Here is a 25587-nt window from a genome sequence, read left to right on the forward strand (position 1 = left end):
CTGGTGCGGACTACAGAGGCGAAATCCGGCAAGCGGCGCCGTATGCTGCAGGGCTGGCTGCTCCCGGCAGTCGGAAAAGCGCGCAGGCGCTGAACCCAAGACCCCTAGTATGAGCCGAGAGTGCCTGATCAAGGCGCACTTTAACACATCTTCTCCTTGGAGGCACTAGCCCGCCACCTGGCTCCATCGTGGGCCATATGATACGATAGCGAGCACGGAAAATGACACAGCGTCGGCAGTGGTCGAAGACAAGGTACTGCTAGTGGCTGAGGGGCTTCTTCGCCAAGAAGATTCTAGTGCGTGTCAGCAGGATTTTTAAGGCACCTCTCGTGCTACTTTCCACAGGTTGCAAAGTCGGGATGGAGGTTGCTTCCGCAACATAGTTGCAGAAGTTTCATTAATCAGTAGAGCACTTTTACGGGAGTACTGGACATATCCTGATACTACATGGTCCAGTCACATTAATTGACCAACGCCTATGTTTGAAGTGAACGTACAGCAACCATTCGCAGAGTGCAGGTGGCAGCACTAGCAGTGGAGAGCATATATATATCAGGGGGAAGTGGATAACAGTGCAGTCACTGTCGTAATGTGGAAAAGGAACCATTTGTCTGACGTCCAAAACGCACTGATCATTGGCCTTCGGGACAAGGGTGGAAGCGTTTCGGAAACAGCTAAGATTTAAGCTGACCACGTGCCACTGTAGTTACAGTATACCGTGCATGGTAACACGAAGCTATCCAAAACTGCCCCTGAGGTTACTGACAGGGCAGAATGATGGCTGCGGAGATGTGTATGGGCGAATAAATGTGCAATTGTTGAGCACCTGACCGCCTATATTAATCAAGGGACTACCAAAAGTGTCTCCTCAATGACCGTACAGTGGAAGTTGCTGCGTACTGGCTTCCACAGCGGGCGCCTGGTTCATGGACACGTGCTGACTGCTGTTCATCTTCTACAAAAGCAGCAAGTCTCACACGAGTACCGCAGCTGTACCTCCACTAATCGGCGACGGGTGGCCTTCTTAGATGGGTCAAGTCACTTTTCTTGCCGTTGGTGTGTCAGCCCTGCAACAATCTTCAGAAGGGTAGGCACGAAGAAGGAAGAATATCATCTAGGGGAATGTTTTCGTCGCATTTCCTAGTTGATCTGCTCATTCTGGTAGGTACTGTGGATCAGCACAATTTATACTCCTGTCAATAGCGATCACGTCCACTCCTATAGGCAGTTTGTTTTTCCCTCGGCACGATGACATCTATCAGCGGTACAATGCAACGCATGTGCATGTGCGTGTATGGGAGTGGTTCGAAGAACAGCAGGATCAGTATACCGTACTTCCCTGGATGCTAAACTGACCGGTAATAAACCCAACCAAGGATCTGTTGGACCACCTCGATAGAGGTGTTCACCCGGTGATCTTGAACCGAAATCCTAGCGTAGCTGGCCACAGCACTTGAGTTGAAGCGGCTCCAAATCCCTGTTGGTACCTTCCAGAACGTCACTGACTCTCTTCCTGAACGTCAGGCAATGGTCCACGCACAGAAAGGTGGTTATTCAGGCTTTTGACGGGTGGTCGCATAAATGTGTTTGGTACGTGTACTATATCTGAACAACAACAACAACAGGATCATTCCATTTAGATACTCACGCGTCTATTTTACAAAGATGGGACCGTTAGTTGGCTGTGGCCGTATGCGAGGTGTTCGGGAGTTCCCTTTACAAACTTCTAGGGTATGGAGAGGGAAGTAAGCATATAATATTTAGAATAGGAACCCATTTCCAGATACGTGTCATTTCTGTTCATCGACGGTTTCAGTTGAGATGTTCAACTCATTCACTTCTGCTTGGAGGATTGAATTAGGCGTGACGTACTACATTTATTAGGTAACAGTTCGAAAGGAAACACAACGAAACATTCATTTATCACTTACCCACATTTTTTTCTGTTAACATTTGAATAATACGTGTTTCCATTACTCCAGAACAAAAAGAACGCAGCGTACTGTAGGTACAGAACAGTACTGATGCATTACAATAGCGGCTTTATGTGCTTAAGTAATAAATGGAAGTTTTTCATGCTTTCTTTCCAATTGCTATCTAATAATTGTACGGCATCACGCCTCAGTTTCTCATGCAATAATGGATGAGTCAAACATCTGAAATGAAGCCGTCGTAGAACGGAAACTGTACGTTTCATGATATTGGTACCTACAGCATATTTTGACACGATTCAGAAGCGATGGCGTGATGTATTGTCTTCTGATGTTGCAGTTTGCCTGCAGGGTCCTGTAGGTGGACAGAAGGATGCACGTAATGACAGGTTCCTGATACATTCATCTGAGAGAAGCGGTGTCACGTATAATGGACACAAAACGAGCATCATTTCTTCCCATTTAATCCAAATAGTGTTACTCATCAACCAGGAGCTATTTTTCCAAGCTTCTAGCGTTCAGTGGCGGTGTGTCCGCACGTTTGCCTATTTACGTGCAAAGAGGCGCTCGTGTGAGGCGGTGTCTCCTGCTTGCCAGGAGAGAAGAACTGCTCCCAGACTGTGTGACTGATGATCGGTTGTTGTTGTCCAGTATCCAGCATTGACGAGTGTTGCCCTTATCTCCTCGACGTTCAACTGTGACCCCTGTCGATCAACACGGTTTTCCACAGGGGTATATATATATATATATATATATATATATATATATATATATATATATATATATAGGGTGAGTCAACTAACATTACCGCTGGATATATTTCATAAAGCACATCAAATACTGACAAATCTATTCCACAGACCGAACGTGAGGAGAGGGGCTAGTGTAATTGGTTAATACAAACCATAAAAAAATGTTCGGAAGTATGTTTTTTAACACAAACCTACGTTTTTTTTAAATGGAACCACGTTAGTTTTGTTAGCACATCTGAACATATAAACAAATACGTAATCAGTGCCGTTTGTTGCATTGTAAAATGTTAATTACATCCGGAGATATTGTAACCTAAAGTTGACGCTTGAGTACCACTCCTCCGCTGTTCGATCGTGTGTATCGGAGAGCACCGAATTACGTAGGGATCCAACGGGAACGGTGATGTACCTTAGGTACAGAAGAGACTGGAACAGCACATTACGTCCACATGCTAACACGCACATGTACATTACCATGAGGGGTGAGGTACACGTTCACACGTGGTTTCCGTTTTCAATTACGGAGTAGAATAGAGTGTGTCCCGACATGTCAGGCCAATAGATGTTCAATGTGGTGGCCATCATTTGCTGCACACAATTACAATCTCTGGCGTAATGAATATCGTACACGCCGCAGTACATCTGGTGTAATGTTGCCGTAGGCTGCCACAATACGTTGTTTCATATCCTCTGGGGTTGTAGGCACATCACGGTACACATTCTCCTTTAACGTATCCCACAGAAAGAAGTCCAGAGGTGTAAGATCAGGAGAACGGGCTGGCCAATTTATGCGTCCTCCACGTCCTATGAAACGCCCGTCGAACATCCTGTCAAGGGTCAGCCAAGTGTTTACTGCGGAATGTGCTGGTGCACCATCATTCTGATACCACATACGTCGACGCGTTTCCAGTGGGACACCGAGCGAGGTGGCGCAGTGGTTAGCACACTGGACTCACATTCGGGAGGACGACGGTTCAATCCCGTCTCCGGCCATCCTGATTTAGGTTTTCCGTGATTTCCCTAAATCGTTTCAGGCGAATGCCGAGATGGTTCCTTTGAAAGGGCACGGCCGATTTCCTTCCCAATCCTTCCCTAACCCGAGCTTTCGCTCCGTCTCTAATGACCTCGTTGTCGACGGGACGTTAAACACTAACCACCACCACCACCACCACCAGTGGGACATTTCCGAGCAACGTTGGGAGATCATTCTGTGGAAACGCGATGTATGTTGCAGCTGATTGGGCCCCTGCAATGAAGTGAGGACCAATGAGGTGGTCACCAATGATTCCGCACCATACATTTACAGTCCACGGTCGCTGTCGCTCTACCTGTCTACCTGGGCCACCGAGGATTGTCCACGGACCAGTAATGAATGTTCCGTAGATTCACTGACCCGTGGTTTGTGAAACCCGTTTCATCGGTAAACAGGTAGAACTGCAACGCATTCTCTGTTAATGCCCTTTGACAGAATTTCACGCGATGATTAAAGTCATCACCATGTAATTGCTGATGTAGTGACACATGAAACGGGTGAAAGCGGTGACGATGCAGTATGCGCATGACACTACTTTGACTCAGTCCACCGGCTCTCGCAATGTCCCGTGTACTCATGTGTGGGTTCATGGCAACAGCAGCTAACACACCAACTGCACCCGCTTCTCCTGTGACGGGCCTGTTACGGACCCGTTTGCGTGCTACGACCATACCTGTTGCATACAGTTGGCGGTAGATGTTTTGCAATGTGGGGCACGTCGGATGCTCTCTGTCCGGGTACCGTTCTGCATACACCCTGCAGGCTTCAGCTGCATTTCGTCGACACTCGCCATAGATGAGTATCATCTCCGCCTTTTCAGAGTTCGAATACACCATGCTCACAGTTCCTACAACACTACACTATCATAGACGTCTGGTAACACGGTGTACCAGAGTTGGTCTGCGCGCGGAGACGAATGCAGAATAACAATAGCAGCAAGCGCTACATGCGGGCACTGCGACAGCTAGCCCAAACCACAACAGTGCACTACAGCCACACTCGAAAACACGGTCGTAATCGTAAACATGTCCCTGCAGATGCTGCTCGCCGACCGTGGCCCGTGTTTGTTACAACACGCAACTGAACGTCGGAGATTTCAAGCGTCAACTTTAGGTTACAATATCTCCGGATGTAATTAACATTTTACAATGCAACAAACGGCACTGATTACGTATTTGTTTATATGTTCAGATGTGCTAACAAAACTAACGTGGCTCCATTTAAAAAAACGTAGGTTTGTGTTAAAAAACATACTTCCCTGCATTTTTGTATGGTTTGTATTAAACAATTACATTAGCACCTCTCCTCAGGTTCGGCCTGTGGAATCGGTTCGTCAGTATTTGATGTGGTTTACGAAATATATCCAGCGGTAACGTTAGGTGACTCACCCTATATATATATAAATAAATAAATATATATATAACGTGCCCTCTCAAGTGTCTGAAGCAGGTCATACGTTGGATACCGATGTGCAGGTAAGCGGCTACAAGTCGCAAAATTATTTGATTCGTTTCCCTGGTGGCAAGACAGATGCTTAAAACGCTGGGGATCTAGTCAAGTGATTCAATCAGTAAGCGACATATGTCTTTTATTTGTTCTTTAATTACAACTGTCACTCTTCTCTCTGCAGGCGATGGATACGTTGACCAACAGTGAACATCCTTGACTAAAAGCACTTTTAAAAATTATTAGTTCTAATAATTTAATGCTAAAGCTAATGGTCTATACTGAGTAATTTAACAATATATATTTAATGATGCTAATCTATATATATATAAAAGAAAGTCATGTTAGTTACACTATTTATAGCTCAAGAACGGCTGGACTGATTTGGCTGAAAATTGGTGGAGAGCTAGCTTAGAACCAGCAGACGGACATAGGATACTTTTTATCCCATTCGACCGCTATAAAACGTAGTATAACAAAAACGCATCTGACATGGAATAACAAAACGCAAATGACAACTAAACATCTATGGTTAAGTATCAGTACATATCATTAATTAAAAATTTAAAGAAATGTGAAGGAACTTCAGCTGACAACAAACATGAGAGATGCATTGCTTAATGATACATCTGCTGAAGATTTCTCTGAGCATTTGCTGACTAACGGTAATGGTCGAGTACCTGTCGAAGAATCGAGCGGATTGATTTCATTTCCTCATAATTTCTGTAACTTTGTCTCATCGAAGGACGAACTTATCAACACAGTATTCCCAAACATCGTTACTAACTAAAAAAGAAACGAATGGCTGAGTGAGCGAGATAAGAATAAAGATGCAGGTGACCTAAACTACATAATTCAGAATGAGATCATTGGTAAAATGCATTCATTCAAATCTGTTGACTGTGTAAGGAACGAAGATGAAGCCACCAACTATCCAATTGAATTCTTAAACTCCTTGGATGTGCCTGGCTTACCACCGCACAATTTGCGCCTAAACGTTGGCTCCGCAGTAATCATATTCCGAAACATAAACCAACCAAAACTGTGCAACGGTACGCCTTTGGTGGTAAGTAAATTGATGAACAATGTTATTTACGCGACGATACTCAAACGAAAATTCGAAGGTGAGGAAGTTCTCATTCCGAGGATCTCGACGATCCCAACCGATATGCCATTTGAGTTTAAAAGACTTCAATTTCCGATCCATCTTGCATTCGCCATGACCATTAACAAACCACTAGGCCAATCCTCGAAAGTTTGTGGTTTAAATCTGGAATATCTATGTTTTTCACATAGTCAATTATACGTGGCGTGTTCACGGGTCGGAAGACCATCTGCGTTGTTTGTTCTTGCGCCTTATAATAATATAAAAAATGCCGTATATCACAAGGTACTTAATTGAAGAGCGGGAGCTATGCACCAAAAAACATAAAGAATAAAGAATCACTAAAATTCTTAATTTTTTATTTGTATTTCCTAATAAAAAATTGAACTTAACATCCAAAATCTGATTATTTATTGGCTTTAAGGCGGAACAGAGTTCACTGGGTCAGCTAGTTATAGATAGATTGAAATGAAAATAATTTACGAAACAAAAACATAAACCAATGTGGACAGTCATAGTCAATATTTTCACTAATGTCGAAGTCTATTGCAGCCCTTCAGTTTTCGGCTATCTCGTCATGTCTGAAGTTTTTCGTGCATCGAGGTGAAAACGACGTCTACACTCGCATCTATATTTTCTACACATATTGTCACTGAATTATGCCATTCGTATTATCCAGTAAAGATCTGTGCGGGTTACATACATATTCTTATTTTCTTATTACTTATCTACATTACACTTAATATTATTGTTTTGGTTATTTAATATTACAGCATTTATTTTGGACTAAGCTACACCAAGAGTCGTCACAATTCCGTGGAGTGACTGTAACACTGTCGTATTACTAACTGGGAAAATAAATAACTTATGCCACTTACCTGTTTTTTTATTCATTTGCATTCATGCACGTTTCGTGGTTACCGACTTTTGCAACACTTAATACCTCAGAATCGGCACACTGATATTTACTTATGCCTTTGCCGTTACTGGTGCCTATCTGATTACTCACCTCCTCTATTCTCTTAACATTCTTGAACTGTTTCTCTCTTACTGTTGTTAATACCTATTCTAAACTTGTTTAGTTCATTCCTAGATTGTCTAAGTTTCCCTGATTAATTATTGAATTTAGCCCAGAGGAGTTTCCTGCGTACAACCTGGCTTTCTCTTGGAGTGGGGGTCTGAAAATAACACGTGTTGATGATTCTAATCTACTACAGTCACCCAATGCTGACATTATCTTTCCTGTTCGAAGCACGGGCCGCGTTATATCATGAAAATAGCCACTCTCCTTCTGGGGATGGTAAGGTTAATTTGTAGTCTCCTTCTGATCTTTAGAGCGACACTTCGCAATCGGTGTCCCGTATTTCTGCTGTCCCAATACCGCCATTCATCAAGTTCCCAGCGTCTAAGACGTGACTCATTACTTATTCTGCGGTCCGTTATCTGTTGTACTTTATCTGAGTTATCTGGCCGTAACCAATCTGTTGCGGCAAGATACCTTACTCAAATGTCAGCGGGCTATGTGCCTAGAATTTCATGCTACACCTCTGATGCGGCGATACATGAAAACGCAAGTGCCTTCGCAATCTTATAGTACTCAGACAGACCCCAGCGTCAGTCATCCACAACTCGACCAAGTGAGCTGATACAGTGCCTTGTGCCCACCTTACCCCGATTATAACGCACTGACCATTACATGTCTGATGAAACCCCTGTGACGTGACACCTCCTACTCTCTATAACACAACACTTCCTCCTAATCCGTCTGGTCAGTGTAGGAGAACAACGGGGATATTTCAGTACGGGAATAACAGCCATTTCAGTTTGTGAGTCCATACAGTATTGCAATCGAATGGAAACTGGATAAAGGTGGCATTCGAAACCCTCTGTTACGTTTAGTCATTTGAAGGAACCAAATGTCGTGTTGTCTCGCAGTCAAGTTTTACGTGGTTTTGAGACCTTCCTCATATAAGGTAACTTCTCATGTCGTCCACTTACACTCATGCTCATAAATTACGGATAACTGCAGAATGTGTTGCCACTCAACGTGGCACTACACAAATCTGGTGCTAATAGCATAGGCACATAGGGAACACACACGGCACAGATCTCCAAGTCCACGGTATTGGTGATAAGTTAAGAAAACTGTCCCGAAACACATGTGTTACAAAACGCCACTGCACATATGGAACACACACGGCACAGATATCCAAGTCCACGGTATTGGTGATAAGTTAAGAAAACTGTCCCGAAACACATGTACTACAAGACGCCACTGATTCCTGCGCATCTACCCCGACGTCAATGTGGGATATGATCGCCATGCACACGTACACAGGCCGCACAACGGGTTGGCACACTCTGGATCAGGTGGTCGAGCAGCTGCTGGGGTATAGCCTCCCATTCTTGCACCAGTGCCTGTCGGAGCTCCAGAAGTGTCGTAGGGGTTTAAAGACGTGCAGTGATTCGTCGACCGAGAGCATCCCAGAGGTGCTCGATGGGGTTTAGGTCTGGAGAACAGGCAGGCCACTCCATTCGCCTGATATCTTGTGTTTCAAGGTATTCCTCCGCGCTGGCAGCTCAGTGGGGCCGTGCGTTATCATCAATCAGGAGGAAGGTGGGATCCACTGCACGCCTGAAAAGGCGGACATACTGATGCAAAATGACATCCCGACACACCTGACCTGTTACAGTTCCTCTGTCAAAGACATGCAGGGGTGTACGTGCACCAATCATAATCCCACCCCACACCATCAAACCACGACCCCCATACAGATCCCCTTCAAGGACATTAAGGGGTTGGTATCTGGTTCCTGGTTCACGCCAGATGAAAACCCGGTGAGAATCATTGTTCAGATTATACCTGAACTCGTCCGTGACCATAACCTGGGACCACTGTTCCAATTACCATGTACTGTGCTCTTGACACCAGGCTTTACGGGCTCTCCCGTGACCAGGGGTCAGTGGAATGCACCATGCAGATCTCCGAGAGGATAAACCATGTCTGTTCAGTCGTCTGTAGACTGTGTGTCTCGAGACAACTATTCCAGTGGCTGCGGCAAGGTCCCGAGCAAGGCTACCTTCAGTACTCCGTGGCCGTCTACGGGCACTGATGGTGAGGTATTGGTCTTCTTGTGGTGTTGTACACTGTGGACGTCCCGTACTGTAGCGCCTGGACACGCTTCCTGTCTGCTGGAATCGTTGCCATAATCTCGAGATCACACTTTGAGGCACACGGAGGACCCGTTCTACGACCTGCTGTGTCTGACCAGCCTCCAATAGTCCTAGTATTCTACCCCCCATAACGTCATCAATATGTGTTCTTTGAGCCATTTCCAACACACAGTCACCATTAGCTCGTCTGAAAACGTCTGCACACTTACTCGCTGTACCGTACTATGACATGCGCGAACTCACCTCTGCGTATGTGGACTGCTGCCATAGCCACCGTGCGACGACCGCACGTCAAATGCACCGCATGGTCATACTCCGAGGAGATTTAAACCCGCAAACCACCCACCATAGCATTGTTTCACCGTATATCAGCATTATCGTTAATTTATGAGCATGAGTGAATTACAGGCTTACACAGGAAGGTAGGGTTTTCTAACAAATTTGCGTTGAAAGAGTGCTTACTTAGCAACAAATTCTCAACTCGACGAATGCTTCAGCGGAGACCGTCGCCAGCTAACAGTTTTCTGGAGTGGTGTCAGGACGGGCACAATTGCCAACCAGTGGCCAATATACCCCTTTTTCTTTCGTTTTTATTGTTATTTATGCAAACAAATATAATAAACGATGAATCTTAATAAATAATAATAATAAATAAAATCAATAAGTAACAGCAAATATAATAATTATCTCTTAATAACAAATAATGACTATTATACAATAATCAAAATAATGAAATCTTTCCATACATTGGTAGAGTAGACATACTAGCGCAAATGGCATCCTCGTGACACTAAGAGAGTAATGAAAGCAGTGATGGCTTTCAAAACTACCGCATCCACCTACTGAGTTATAAGGGGCACGTTGGGTAGGAGAGTTTTGAGGAGACTCTGCTACTGACAGAAAGATGGTATTTGGAGGGTTTCAGTCCATTTTTATCACTAAACAAGAAAAGGAAGTTTAGACCACCTCTACTTTACGCAACCATCGTGGGATCTGCGGTGCGCAATATTTGAACTGGCCGAGTGGAATAAACTTCCTAATAATTTTAAGAAGGAGACCAGAATGGCTGGAGAAGAGTTAATTCCTGGTTTCCGGAAACGTTTCCAGTACTGAGCTCAATGTCAAACGCCCAGGACGTGCAACATGCGTCAACGAACAGTGCGAGCCCATTGGTCAGGACGAAAAAAGCTATTTGTGTGAAAACTCTGCCTGTTTTGAATCACTTTAATTTACTTTTTCACGGTATTAATAACGAATTCTTTCTTTAAAAATTGTTGTTATATCACGTAATTAATTTTTTATTCTCAGCATAAATTTACATTGTAAGTAAGTTTTCTTTCTCCCAGTAAACTCTCTAAAAGTTAAAACTGTTCTTCTCAGTTTATTTGGCTCTTTCCCTTTTTAGCTACGTGTCCATTATTCTCTACCCAATGAGGCACAATGGTTGGATAGTTTTCGGATTATTGGTTATTTGTGTATTTTGATTTTGTCCAACGAGAATGAAAAAAAAAAAAGCGGGCGCGTATGAAGATAGTCTGTCTGTACACCCTGTGATCTTGACTTTTGTAGACTGATTTGAGCTTATTAAAAAAAATCATCAAATCTGACGATGTCAGTTATACGCATTACTCTCTTACACATACGATGTTAACGGATCCTCATCAACGGTATTAACAGTATTTCTGTCGGCTGGAGATTTTCTTTACAGTATTTTCGGGTAAAGAGAAGATATAAAATTATTATTAAATAAATTTGCTTAGCGTGCACCACCACGAGTCCTATGTTTTAAATATTGTAGGATGATGTTTGTAGTTGTACTTGTGTAAAAGTACTCTGGTTATATGAGATCTTCTGGCCCGTCTCCACGGTCAAAGTCACTAATGCATGTTACCAAGGTGGCCTTAGACACTTACAGAGCCATTTTAAATCTTGGTCATAGAACTTGTCCTCACTGGGAAGTAATCGACAAAACATGGTGTTGTGTATATAATTGGACTAGATTTGACCCTCTAACTTTGACATAAGAAACGCAAATAATGCTGCACAGTATACGTATATTGATCAGAGGCATCTAAAATAAAGTGGTGCAAGCATAACAGGAAAAAATTTCTTCCAAGTAGGTAGCCGTCCAAATGGTCAGGAGCTCCCACTAAAATGCTTTTTTTCCTCTTCTTTCTCATATTTCTATGTTTTGAGCCTGTTTTAACACAATATTTTGTTTCTAAAAACAGTTATATGTAAGAAAAGAAGTACAGTTTACAAGTATAAGTGCTTACGGAGTACGACTTCGCAAAAGTAAATTTGTGAAATGAAGTGAAATCGGAAAAATGTCGAAGTCAATTAGATAAAATAAGGATTTACTGCATAAACATGGAAGTTAGAGCACTGCTAGTCAATGAAGTCAGAAAGCACAAGGAAACAACAAGGAAAGGTCGTGTTCTGTGAAAATTCTGAAGAAAGTAAAGCATTAGAGCCCTCAAAGAAAAAAAGATCGGTAGAAAGACCGAGGAGAAAGTGGTGAAACCTGAAAAGGCAGAACAATAAGAATATGTTCAAGCAAAAAGATAAGAATAAAACAGAATAAAAAGGAGTTCGCCAGTGTCAAAAGGTTGGAAACCACAGCTCCAGAGGCGTCCAGTCTTACTTAACCAGGGTCACGTTTCTCTGAGGTCTGGTCCCCAGTTCTCAATGCACTTGGTCAAAATCCGAAACTGGAAGTCATATAACATAAATAAGTTTCTAGTAGGTGATGCGAAAACCCAGCACCAGTAATCTGCAAGTAATTATCACGTCCCCTTTGTGCTCCCCTTCCACGTTCCTAGACAGAATGTAACAAAGTTAAAAATACTTCCATCACGGTTTGTTTATTGAATGTTGACCAAACATGGAAGGACGTACACACTGCAAGTATGTTAAGAGTAGGGTGACTATATTTACAGACACAAAAGTACGATCCACCAGTTTTGGAACATAATACTACTACATCGAACACATCAGTTTCATTTTCTTGTTGTAGTTGAATAATAGAACATGCAACAAGTGTAACGGTCATTCAATTAAAACCTTAACATTCTGAATATGGTGAAAGAAATTATAATTCATTTCGTAAGCGTTTTACAGATTCTGGTTTAAGTCTGTAGTTTTCATGGATCCACACATCGTTCACTATAGAAAGTGCTTGTTCTTTTGGAGCATTTGTAGCTGGGAGACATAGGATAAACTCTCTAAGGTTGTCAACATTCCCATAATCAACATTTAATATACAATTTTTTTAAAAATATTTCAACCCATCTTAAATGAGTTAGTTTGTGAATTTCATTCAACTCCTTTACAATAGCATTAATAACAGAATCTCTGACGTTTGAAATTTCATCAAAAAGGTTTGTGTCATGAATTTTCTTTCCATAGTATTTAAGTCGAAACCTACATAACATCACACCACTCCCAAACAGAAGTCAGATTAGTCCAACACAGTATTTCCAGCTAAGAAAGACGAGAAGTCCGTTGATCCAGGTATTGTATACAACTGGAATAAAATGCTTCCATATGGCTTTTATAATGAGAAACACTAACTGAGCCTTCGCCGTACAGAATTTTAGTTTTGTGTCTATTATTAAGGACATAAATAAGTGGCCAAATCTATTTTAAAGCTTTTCCTTCAGATCACGAATTATTTTACAAGCATCTATCGTAGTAACATGCTGTCTCTCTTTATAACAGTGTGAAAGAGGAGTGCCTGAGTATGTACAAAATGCAATCACACTTCTGATACAAGTGTATCAACAAACTTTTTCATTATAATAGAGCATTTGGTTTGAGACACCAAATACTTCAGTACTGGATATACTTTCAATACTCCAACACCTCTTCGGAATTCACCTTTTCCTGCTGCAACTAAGCACTCTAGAATAATAAGTTTCTATAAAACTGCAAAGTTCTTGCAAGGAGGCCTGACTACGGTCTACACGTAAAAATTAGAGTAAAGTTTATGAAATACTCTTTCAAGACAAATTAGAAGACAGTCTACAGCAGTCTGTACTGTATTGTTAATGATATGGGCACTGTAACTTATTCCAACTAATGGTCTCTCAAGGTTTTTTTTTTGAATGATGGAGTAAACATTATTGTCCCTCGGAAGAAAGTTTTAAGAGACACGATGGACACTTCAGAGTTATCAGCGAACTTATGCTTCTTTGATTGCATGTGTTTAGACATTTCACTTAGTTCCCCGTTTGCTGCTGAGAACACAACAGAACATTCTGTGCAGCGAACATCATTCTCGGATTTATTTTTAAAGACTACAAATTCAGTGTTCAGCACATATTTTCCTTTCACTTTCGGCATGATGACAACTCGACCAAACACCACTCCACAGTTGAGGTATTAATGAATTGCATCAGCTGTATGATTACTGATTTCCGTTGAATAAGACGATTGTCGGATTTCCCAGGATGGTTCACAGGATACTACCGAAAGGTAGGATGTTTTAAAATTTTGTAGCCCCTGCGAAATGCAGGATGTACCCGACTTAAAGAGACAGTTGAGATATACTCGCCTATCAAGTACTCTTTGCTCTCCTCCACGAGGTTAGAACCGACAACAACAAAGCAACAGCAACAATTAATAGTATCAATAGAGGAATAGGATTTCGTACTTTCAGTGACCGAACCACAGTGGTTGAAATAGTTCCTGTGGAGGCCTCTTGTTCTAGATGGTTTATGCAAGAGGGCAAGAGGGGGGGGGAAGGGGAAGCGGGGCATTATATTAGCAACAGAAGAGAAGAAAACTGGTACTTCTAACGGAACATGAGCCTCATGCACTGCTGGGAATGTGAGATGTTGATTATTTAGCAGGAGAGCAAAATATTCGATAAAAAAGGATGCTTTGGATACGATAGAAGCTTCTACTACTCTCTAGAAAGAATAATATGTATTTTCACATGCATTAGATATTGGTACAGAGTGATTGTTAGCGTTTAGTTTAACCTCATTCGCCCCTAACAAGACAAAAATTTAAGACTTTATGGAGATACCATACCGAAATACGCCGCCTCAGATTGCACTGATTTCCCGTTCTCACGCTCTCAAAAGGAATTCTCCACTGTCGAGAAAGAAGCCCAACAGAGAGAAACTCGTTAATTTTGTGTGTTAATGTGTCGGAAGTTCAGGGTTTCTGTTGTTTTATGTGAAGAATGGGGTAATAAATGAAAACATGACATGTGGCGACGATGAACTGATGTTACCGAAAAATAGTGCAGGGAGTCGTAACTGTCAGCCGGCACAAACATCCCTCAGAGGAGGAGCATGATCGACAGACCTTGGAAGCATGTCTCACAAAACTTGTTGGAAATTAATCATATACTAACGTTTCTGATATTATTATGTAAATGCCACAGTGCTACAAGTCACATGTCTCGTCATTTTAACAGCACCACCACAATGCATATATTCGTCATAAATACTCAGTCACACTTTTAGAAGTATATTGACGTCCACACCTATACTACAGAAAAAGGTGACCTCTATCACCCGCTGTGAATGCTTTCAGTGGCTCTGAAAGGAGTTTGGCATGCAGCAACAAAATTTTTTGATAATTTTCCCAGTAATATAAAATGTCTCACAGGTAGAAAAGCAAGTTTCAAACTTAACCTAAAATGATATCTCCTGGACAATTCTTCTGTTCCAGGACGAATTCTCATTTAAAAATAGTTTTTAAGAGACGATACAACAGGAGAAAAGAGTTGATCAGTTGGAATTTTTTAAAGGCTTCCCCTCACAACAAACAATGATCCCTGACTGACAGCAGTAGTTAGTTATACGGCTGCTGCTACGCGCGATACGACATACAATTAGAAACACCTGCCAACTCAGTCAAAAAATTATGAGACAAACTTGGCAGGCGTCTCTGAAAGCACATAAGTAGAAAAACAAGATTAAAGAATGCTTCATACTACGTTCAATGTAAAAGTGGCTTTTTGTCAACAATATGCGCGTTTAGGCATATAAGTAATTCTGACAACGACGAAAAGACAATCACAGCAGTTTCTAGCAACAAGCAACAACTGAAATTGTCACCTGATCTGAAGATAGTAAGAGCGGGATAAAGTCAAAATCACGGCGTGATGCTTCTGAAGTGGGTCGCTTTTGTATTGCATGTTCTATGTTTACTTGTAAGTAACAAAAATACTCAGATATCCGTAAAGGGACGTCAGTTGTTTTTCTTCAAATGGTTCAAATGGCTCTGAGCACTATGGGACTCAACTGCTGAGGTCATTAGTCCCCTAGAACTTAGAACTAGTTAAACCTGACTAACCTAAGGACATCACAAACATCCAAGCCCGAGGCAGGATTCGAACCTGCGACCGTAGAGGTCTTGCGGTTCCAGACTGCAGCGCCTTTAACCGCACGGCCACTTCGGCCGGCTTAGTTGTTTTTCTGTTCTGCATCATTTATGTTCACCTTTTTGTGTTGGAACATGTGTCTCTACGTCAAACGCTGTTGTTTCAAAGTGTCATGTCTCGTAAGTTGCTGACCTTTCTCTAACGCATATGCTACAAAATTCGTTTTATTCCTGAATGTCTACCACTCTTCATGTCAGTAAGTCGCCAATGAAGTCCAAAATAGAAGTCAATTTGAAACCTTCATATACGTTATGGGATGCAGCTGACCTTGATTCCAGTAAACTGATTACGAAATAAACGCAAAGAAGTATTTTATAGTGCTGTATTAAACGAATAAAAAGTAATACTCATAAATACTAGATTAGTTACTAGGAATCAAGTTTCAATGAATGACAGCCACACGAAATTTCCACTTGATTTCTTACTTGCTCATGTATCTCGAGAACAGTGGGAGTTTATTTCGATTCTCCATTTGCAGCCTGGTAACATATCCTGTGACACGATCTTCGTTCCATATTACTTTCAGGTATACTTTCCTATTTTGTATGAGAAATGAACATATTTAAAATGATTTTCCACGCTTAAAGATGTAAGTACCCTGCTATAAATGTATAATTCGAACGCTCCCGGTTTTATGAAAGCGTGCTTGGAGGCTACTGTTGAAAGAGATGGGACTGCCAGTGCAAGTAGTGTAGATAAACCCTGATTTAAAGAAGTTATGCCTTGTTATTAACAAATTCATGACCCAATGAACAATTTCGTAACACACTCTGATATGAAAAAATGAGTAAGATATTAGCTTAGTTCTCGGGTTCGATTCCCGGTGGGGTCAGGGATTTTCTCTGCCTCGTGATGACTGGGTGTTGTGTGATGTCCTTAGGTTAGTTAGGTTTAAGTCGTTCTAAGTTCTGGGGGACTGATGACCATAGCTGTTAAGTCCCATAGTGCTCAGAGCCATTTGAACAATTTTTTTATTAGCTTAGTAACTCAAATTTAGAAAAAAACGCTCAGTTTGTAAAAGGCAGGCACCGTTTGTATAACTGAACATTAACCAGTGTGCAAGTCCCTAGTAAGAGAATGTAATTGCTACGAAATTATACTTGCACGCAATGCAAAGGGGATCTTGGCCCCTGTTTGTAATCACTGTATGTAGATAAGGGAATGACTAAGGACTGATAATAGTTCTGCAAGTTACTTGAATGACATGGTTCGAAAGAGCTGAACTTACGAGAACTATTACGGATTACAATGCTCCTGTGCAAGTTAATTCGAGGACACGGACGTAAACCGTAGAAGATCTTTCACAGCAACTCTACATCCGTCATTTGACGACAAAACTTACCTTCACATCTGAATATTTATGTACAGACAACAGAGCATTTATCATCATTAGTTTTGGAAAACTATGTGAAGCCCGAATTACTTCATCATCTACACTATCTGCAATCATTAATAGGCAGAAGGAGGTGCCTTACAGTATGTGTGCACAAGATGGTGTCAGGCAAAAGCTGCTCCCCAAATATATGTAAATATTCAATAAAAAACTAAGGAAAGTTGAAATGAGTAACAGCAAATGCAATTAAATCACTTATATCGATTTCAAACTAAGTAAACACACATGGAACATGTAAAGAATCTCAGTAATCACACAGATTCTGATATATGTGCAAGATTTCCAGTAAAAAATAGAATGATCCAAATTTCATAATAGAATGACGAAACTGAGTGTATAATACTTTGGGCTGAATAACCAGAGAACGATCCCGTAACCAGCTTCAAGCTCGCGAGAACAACAAAGAGTCGGAAACTTTGCAGCAACTCGCTCCTAACTAACAACCTCCATTCGCAAATCATCACAAGATTACCTCTCGGAATTAATGAAAAATAAATGTGCGATACAAGTACTACACGAATCTGACTGCAACACCGCGCTTCTGGGCAACCACTTGGAATAACACCATGACCAGATCTGCCGACTGCTGGTGTCGTCTCCGATCTGCATCTACTCATCACCGGTCTCTGATTGGCTGGAAGCGCACCGAAACCACCAGAGTTAACGCACTTCCTCCGCAATGGTTAGAGAGACATGAAAATGAGCGTTCACTACAAATCGATACTGGTTACAGAATGTCCTTGAAAAATGTTAACAAAGACTAGTCCATATATTACTGAAACTATTGAGGAATTGTAAGTGCTGTTTATCATGCAACTTTCAAGCTGGCACCCAATTAGTGGTATATTTATCAACTGAATTACTTAGTTGAAGAATCGAGGATGGAAATTAACTCAGTTACGATGGTATTACACGATGTGTCACCAGCGACAACTGTTTATAAATGCTAAACCTGCTATATATTAGTATGTTGCGAGTTTATTTCTCTACAGTTGTCGATGATATTATCTCATACGTAATACTGCACCTTCATTGACTTCATTTACATGACACATTCGTTTCATTTCAGCGAATGTCATTCACTTGATGTATACTTGTTTAGCTACAGTAAACCATGATCTTCGCCCAATTCCGTTCCACCAGTGTTGTTACACCCAACACACCCCGTGGAAGAATCTCTAGTAGTTTGTGTTCGCAAATCACAACTGAAACAGCAGTGATAATAAACGTTAGAATCTGGCGTAGAGGCGTGCTCATGTAGCGTAATGGGTATTACTACTCTTAGAAAAAATAAGAAACTTCATGTTTGGGTGGGAATAATTTTCATTTTACTCCGATCGACGAATGATGGCGATTCGCGCAGGTCGAGGCACCGACGGGGGTGGCATTGTTGACGATTCCAAGCGACAGTTGCGGTACGCCCATGAGCGTGGTTTCCGCTTGAAGAAAGCGTGTATCCTGCAACTTATGTCTTTCCCTTGCTTATACGGAACTTATCACTTACCACCACTATCAGTGATGAAAAATAACAAATAGAATATAAATTCAATAAACAACTCGCTACAATCACGTTTAATTCGCGCATTAGCTACGGCATTCAGAGCAGAGCGCTCAGAACACTACCGACAGCACATTGACTGTTGGAGAATGCGTGACATGCCTAAACTCGACCGCCGTCGTTGGGTGACTCCAAGTATAGTCTTGTTAGACTCCTAATGGGTTGTTGTTTGACACCGCACAAGAACAATGAGGCAAGCCCATACATTGCATGTTCACGTAAATGATTGTAGACCAACAAATCTTCTACTCCACTACGGTCAAGAGCTGTTAATAAAGTTCTCAAGAAAATCTCCATTACCAGCTGAAGTGGAAAGTTGCACGCTTAGAAATAAACAAACGTGAAACGTCGAGGGTGATGACGTCGCACTTTTCTTCCACGGAAGGAAAGAAACGTTTCCGTGTGAGCTGAAACCAACTTCGACGCCACGCAGTTTTGATAGTTAATTCTGTTTAGCATCCTCCAATTGAGAAACAAGTCTATGTGAAATGACGCAGAGATTCTCGAAATGAACTGTGGTGAGGAACTGCAAAGAATTACGGAAAAACTTCAGTTACGTATCAGATTCAACTAATTCTACGAACTAGTTACCAAGCTGACCAACATTTATGTTCCCACTAGAATTTTTACGTTATTTGACCATGAACTCATACTTTCTGATTGTGGAATACATGAGGAACGATTTTTTAAAAGTTAGATTAAATAAAAAACAAGGATGTGAAAGATTATTTACCGTCTTATTATCTCCCAGGTTTACTCGACGTGATTGATTAATAGCGTGCTCCATATCTTCTGCTGAGTTGTTTCCATTATCTGCACAATATTTCGACGACATGATGTAAGCAGTTAGGTTGGATTCCAGGCATCGAGTACACATAACAGCAGAACTCGCAGCGCCTGGTCGGTCGCCGAAATATTGTGCATAAAATGGAAACAACAACTCGGCAGAACATCCAGAAGCATACTATTATTTAACTTCAAATCCGTTTAGAAATGCCATTTCTGATGTCCTGATCTCCCGTGGGGTCGTTTACGATTGTACACACACACATACACACACATTCATTCATACATTTTCCTGTCCCTCGCCATACATGCCTGTTAATGAAAGAGTGTTCCATTAAACAGAAAAATGCGAGAAACTGTTTTTCATGTCGTTTAGTACTAACAGAAATTGGTAATAAAATATCGTCTGTGGTAAAGTATTTACGCATCTTTACGGTTGCGCAAGGTACTGCTTGGAAATGCTGCTTGGCAGCATGTAGCTTCAGTAAATAGAAACAGGAACAAAACTACTCTCCCGGTGCAAATTATGAAGTTCTTATGAGTATATTTCTCTTCCCGTGGCTACGTCTCCTTCTACGTTACCCATAAGCCACGCGCCCAGTGAGCGTGCGAGTTAGGTGTAAATTAGAGGATCGGTGGAAGGATATTTATATAACGCCTTAATCGAACCAGACAGTTTCCGCAGGTGCACTGCTAGCAGTATCGAATCTCAGCACATTCACAATATTGCTCATGTTGTATCACGAGAAAACGAGTAAAGGGACGTTGTGCTTGAGTCACTGGACTCACAACAGGGTGGAGTGGATTTCAAACACTCGTCCGCTCAACCAGATGTAAGTTTTCTGTCATTTATATAATTTATTTAAGACCAGTACGGGGATGGTTACTCTGAAAAGGATGCGGATACATTTTTATGTAATTAGCGTTGAAATAACGTGTGGCATCAAACGGAAAGCTTAGCCCGTTGTCCACCTTATGGTGGACCGAAAACGCACGTAATATATCCCTGAACTTGATCTACTGGACTTCAATGTATTTGGGTGCAACTGACATACTGTCTGCAGGTTTAGCACATGTACTGGAACTCTGAAAGATATCTAAATTACCGTGGCATGGACCAGTTTGAGTATAAAGATTTGAGAATACCTCAGGTTGCTAAATGTAAGCCTCGTTCCTCATAGAAAAGTTTATGTTCAGTAGCATAGTATCACTAACTGTTCACAAAAGAAAGGCGAATCAAAGATTCATCACGATTGCAATCAAATCAAAACGAACTGTTACTGTGAAACATTTCCGTGGGAGAAAAATTAGACACGCACTGTGCATACACAAAAATGCTTCGTCACACTTTCAGTTCATGTAGTGAGAATGACCGAAAATTGGTGAAATTCGGACGTATACCGAGGTATTGAAAATCATCCTTTCAGCACCCCATCCGGTAAATCGATAGGAATTAGGCATATAGTAATACACTATGCAGCGTCTGTCACACATGTAAGGCTACTTGTGTAAAATAAATATATGTGAACATTCAACACAAGTCGTGTTCTTTGCTGAGCGTCGTGAAGGATGAGTCAAACGTCGCAGATTGGGTCAGAATGCTGAGAAAGTAGCCATAAGTACAAAAATACTGCTGTATCACATAATGAAAATTCAGATGCAGAGAATGACGAAAAGGAGGCAAATGTTGGTGAGAAAAAAGATAACGAAGTAAATGAAGAAGAAGAAACATAGGAGGTAAGAGATTAAGAAGACATAAAACTTCCAGTTTTTGTTACTAATGTGTATTTAGTGTAATAAAGACAGTAATACAGCCACTTCTGTAAGAAATTTTACCATGAAAATTATAAAAGTTCACAAAACAGTTCTTGTCCACTTCACAAATTTTTTTCCAGATTGTTTTCGTCGTATTTGATCGGCCATTTTGAACTCCTGAATTATGATAGAAAAATCGTTATTATAAGGTAAGGCCATCATGGAGCCGATTTTGCAATTTTGGCCAGGTTTTCGTGATTCTGGCCTACTGTGCGCTGCCATCCCGGACGATTATGAGCATTTCTTAGCTCCTGTTGAAGAGATAGACTAGAGTTCTTGATTTGATCAGTCCACCCGCTCGCTGTTTTCCCCGCGGGCTTGTGCCTTCCGTCTTTCCTTTCTAGATTTTTTTTTTTTTTTACTTTCTCCATCTCTTATCACAAATAAGGCCAAAAAACTGTAGAGTTTTTTGGTTGGCAGGAAATGAAAGACACCTGGAGATATTAATTTGCTTAATAATGGACATGCCCATTCCTTTTTCGGTCAATTTTATGCGCAGTATCGTGCATCAGCACCAGAGCTCAAAGCGTTAGTACAATGCTTTCTCAGGCCTTGAGTGTCCTATTTCACAAACATGAAAGAAGTCGAAGAATACGAGTCTCTCAACGAGCTGGATTCTTGTACTGTTAGTATCGCCCTGTTGTGCCAGAAGTTGGTGAGCGTCTTCATAGTCACTCACCCTAGCGTGATAAGTCTTCTTATCTCATCTTCATAATTTCTTGGGTCGCAGATGGTTCATCCAAGACAGAATGGAGGACTTCCAGATTACTTAATCGACTTGTGAGTTGAAATTGTGCTCCTTGATCAGCTGTCATGGGTTTGGACGTGCGGAGACTGATATCTAATCCATATAACCGACTTTACTATTTGTCAGTAGCACAGAAAATTTGTCCTCTCTGATGATTAAATGAACTGTCTCTTCATCAAATCGGAGTTTATTAATATTTCCTCCACCAATTGGGATGTCTTTATTCCATCCATCAAAAGCTTTCCTAATGAAACATTCGGGATAGATGTAGTACGGATGGTGGAGATAGGACACAACGTTGACGTACCAGCGGTTGTCATCACAGTTCCGAGGTGATTTTTGCACCGACTCCTGTTCGTGTAAAAAATAAATGAGAGAGCTATTCTGCTTCAAGGTAAACCGTCTTCTTCCACACGTTATGTTAGCTTCCATTTACTACAGAATCGTTAAAAATACGCACTGCAATGATTTTAGCGTCATCTGAAATGGAACAAATCCCTGCCAGCATCGTAAAGGACAAGAAAATGTAAAATGCGGCCGTAAGAGGACGATGCACAATATGGAAATAGGTCATAGCGCTTTGTTATATTGGAGTGAAGGATGGAAGGCGAGAGATTGAAGTCCCGCCGACGTAGCGATATTATAGGATTCAGTTGAGCAAGGATAGTTAGGGAATAAGCAGTGGCTTCCATGGAAAAAAAAAACTTTTTATGCGCCACAAGTAATTTAAAGAAATTATGAAAAACTACAAGTATGGTTGAATATGGATGTGAACGAGATTCATCTCAGGAAAGAATTCAGTATTACAGTCACTTCATCACCTCACACATTGCGACTGTAGTGAGCTGAGAAAAAGAATACAGTCGAGCAATTATTAAAGTGTCTCAAAAGCCAGGTATCTTTTCCTCACTACCAGACTCCTCAGTCTCATAGCGACTCTTAACTGTACTTCAGCCTGCTTCACAAATGTGAAATATTTCGGAGGAGGCAAAAAATAGCTTAGAACATTCCTTCATATGTCGAATAGCCGCGGGAGGCCATCTGCGTACACACCGCTGAAACTGTGATGTTTATCTAACGACCTCTCATTATGGCCCATGTCTCAATGTCATGGATTAAACAGTTTATTTGATAGCCTAAACACATTTGTATATGACGATGGGACATAGATTCCACAGTCAGTTACCAACTCAAAACAATGGAATACACAGTGAGGCAACGAGGTAGTGTTGTGGAATGATCACCAGGACACGATACGGGATATGCATTACGGAAAGGCTTGTCGTAAATCTAAAGAAAGCTCGTCTACAACTAATTCTTGTAGTAGGAACGATGTTGCGTAAAGCCTACCATATGCTAAAAGGACACATCATTTTGTGGATGTACCGTGTTCCGACGCCTTGCGCATGTTTGGTACTGTACTGAGGCCATGCTTCAACATATTCACCTTCAAAACTTAAGCTACCAATACCTGTAATCAGCGATACATTTCATCACAAATTAGAGCGGATGGACGTTTCTGCACGTATCATCTGCACATATTTGAAGGTTAAATACCAATCACAGCAGATGACTCAATTTGCAACCGTTTTCTCGTTGTGGTATATCTTTGTCGACTTAATACTGATTTGTGAAACAACTAGTTTGTATACTAATCCGAATGTTAAGCATACATTTATGACGTGAAGAGTTGCTAATTCCTATATTTATGGTTTTTGTAAAGGTAGTTTGAAGTATGAAATGAAGTCGTAATTTCTATTTCACTTAACCATTTCATATAATTTATGTTTTACGTACATGAAAATCTTCAAAGGTAAAAATCAAGTACAGATCCAGATAAAAAATTATACGAATTAATCTCAAAGCTTCGACAAGTAACGTTTCATACGTACGTATCGGGTTTCCTAGTATTATGTATCACTAGGTAACGGTGACCCCAAGACCGGATGCAATACGATTCCGGTGATTTTTTAAGATATTATGGTATTGTATCACAATGTCCACTAATATACACCATTTCCAATAATAGATATCGTTCTTGTCTTTGAAGTTTATTAAATTCAGATATGCAGACTCCTAACTAAGGTACGAGCATATGGGATTGGTTCCCAAGTATGTGAGTGGCTCGAAGACTTCTAAAGTAATAGAACCCAGTACGTTGTCCTCGATGGTGAGTGTTCATCGGAGGTGAGGGTATCATCTGGAGTGCCCCAGGGAAGTGTGGTAGGTCCGCTGTTGTTTTCTATCTACGTAAATGATATTTTGGATAGGGTGGATATCAATGTGCGGCTGTTTGCTGATGATGTTGTGGTGTACGGGAAGGTATCGTCGTTGATTGACTGTAGGAGGATACAAGATGACTTGGACAGGATTTGTGATTGGTGTAAAGAATGGCAGCTAACTCTAAGTATAGATAAATGTAAATTAATGCTGATGAATAGGAAAAAGAATCTCGTAATGTTTGAATACTCCATTAGTAGTGTAGCGCTTGACACAGTCACGTCGATTAAATATTTGGGCGTAACATCGCAGAGCGATATGAAGTGGGATAAGCATGTAATGGCAGTTGTGGGGAAGGCGGATAGTCGTCTTCGGTTCATTGGTAGAATTTTGGGAAGATGTGGTTCATCTGTAAAGGAGACCGCTAATAAAATAATAATACGACCTATTCTTGAGTACTGCTCGAGTGTTTGGGATGCCTATCAGGTCGGATTGAGGGAGGACATAGAAGCAATTCAGAGGCGGGCTGCTGGATTTGTTACTGGTAGGTTTGATCATCACGCGAGTGTTACGGAAATGCTAACTGGCGCAATGCCACGTATTAAGTATTTAAGGTGTACCTTTTACCAAGAGGCATACCGTTACACTAAGTGCCTCACATGTGCCAAGAATGTTGCTTAAATCTCATCTTTGTTTATAGCATCAGTCTCTAGAGGAAAGGAGGCGTTCATTTCGTGAATTGCTACTGAGGAAATTTAGAGAACCGGCATTTGAGGCTGACTGCAGTACAATTTTACTGCCGCCCACTTACATTTCGCAGAAAGACCACAAATATAACATAAGAGAGTTTAGGTCTCGAACAGAGGCATATAGGCAGTTCTGTTTGGGAGTGGAACAGGGAGAGAAGATGCTAGTTGTGGTACGAGGTACCCTCCGCCATGCACCGTATGGTGGATTGCGGAGTATGTATGTAGATGTAGATGTAGATAATAATATAATAACGAGAAACAGAAGTATACATTAAACAAGGAGAGATGATACATCCAGAGGAATACCCAATAATACCTGCAGATTGAATGCGCAGCACAATAGAGGTAAGCCAGTTCTCTTAACAGGATAGAAGCTGAAATATACATCAAACGTGTCTGGAGCCTCGTACCACCAATTACCCGAGGCACAGATTTAGAACTTAGTGAATGCTAGACAGGAAACCTCGTCTGTGAGAA

Source organism: Schistocerca serialis, chromosome 6 (assembly GCF_023864345.2).
Source record: "Schistocerca serialis cubense isolate TAMUIC-IGC-003099 chromosome 6, iqSchSeri2.2, whole genome shotgun sequence".
NCBI classification, from domain to species: Eukaryota; Metazoa; Arthropoda; class Insecta; order Orthoptera; family Acrididae; genus Schistocerca; species Schistocerca serialis.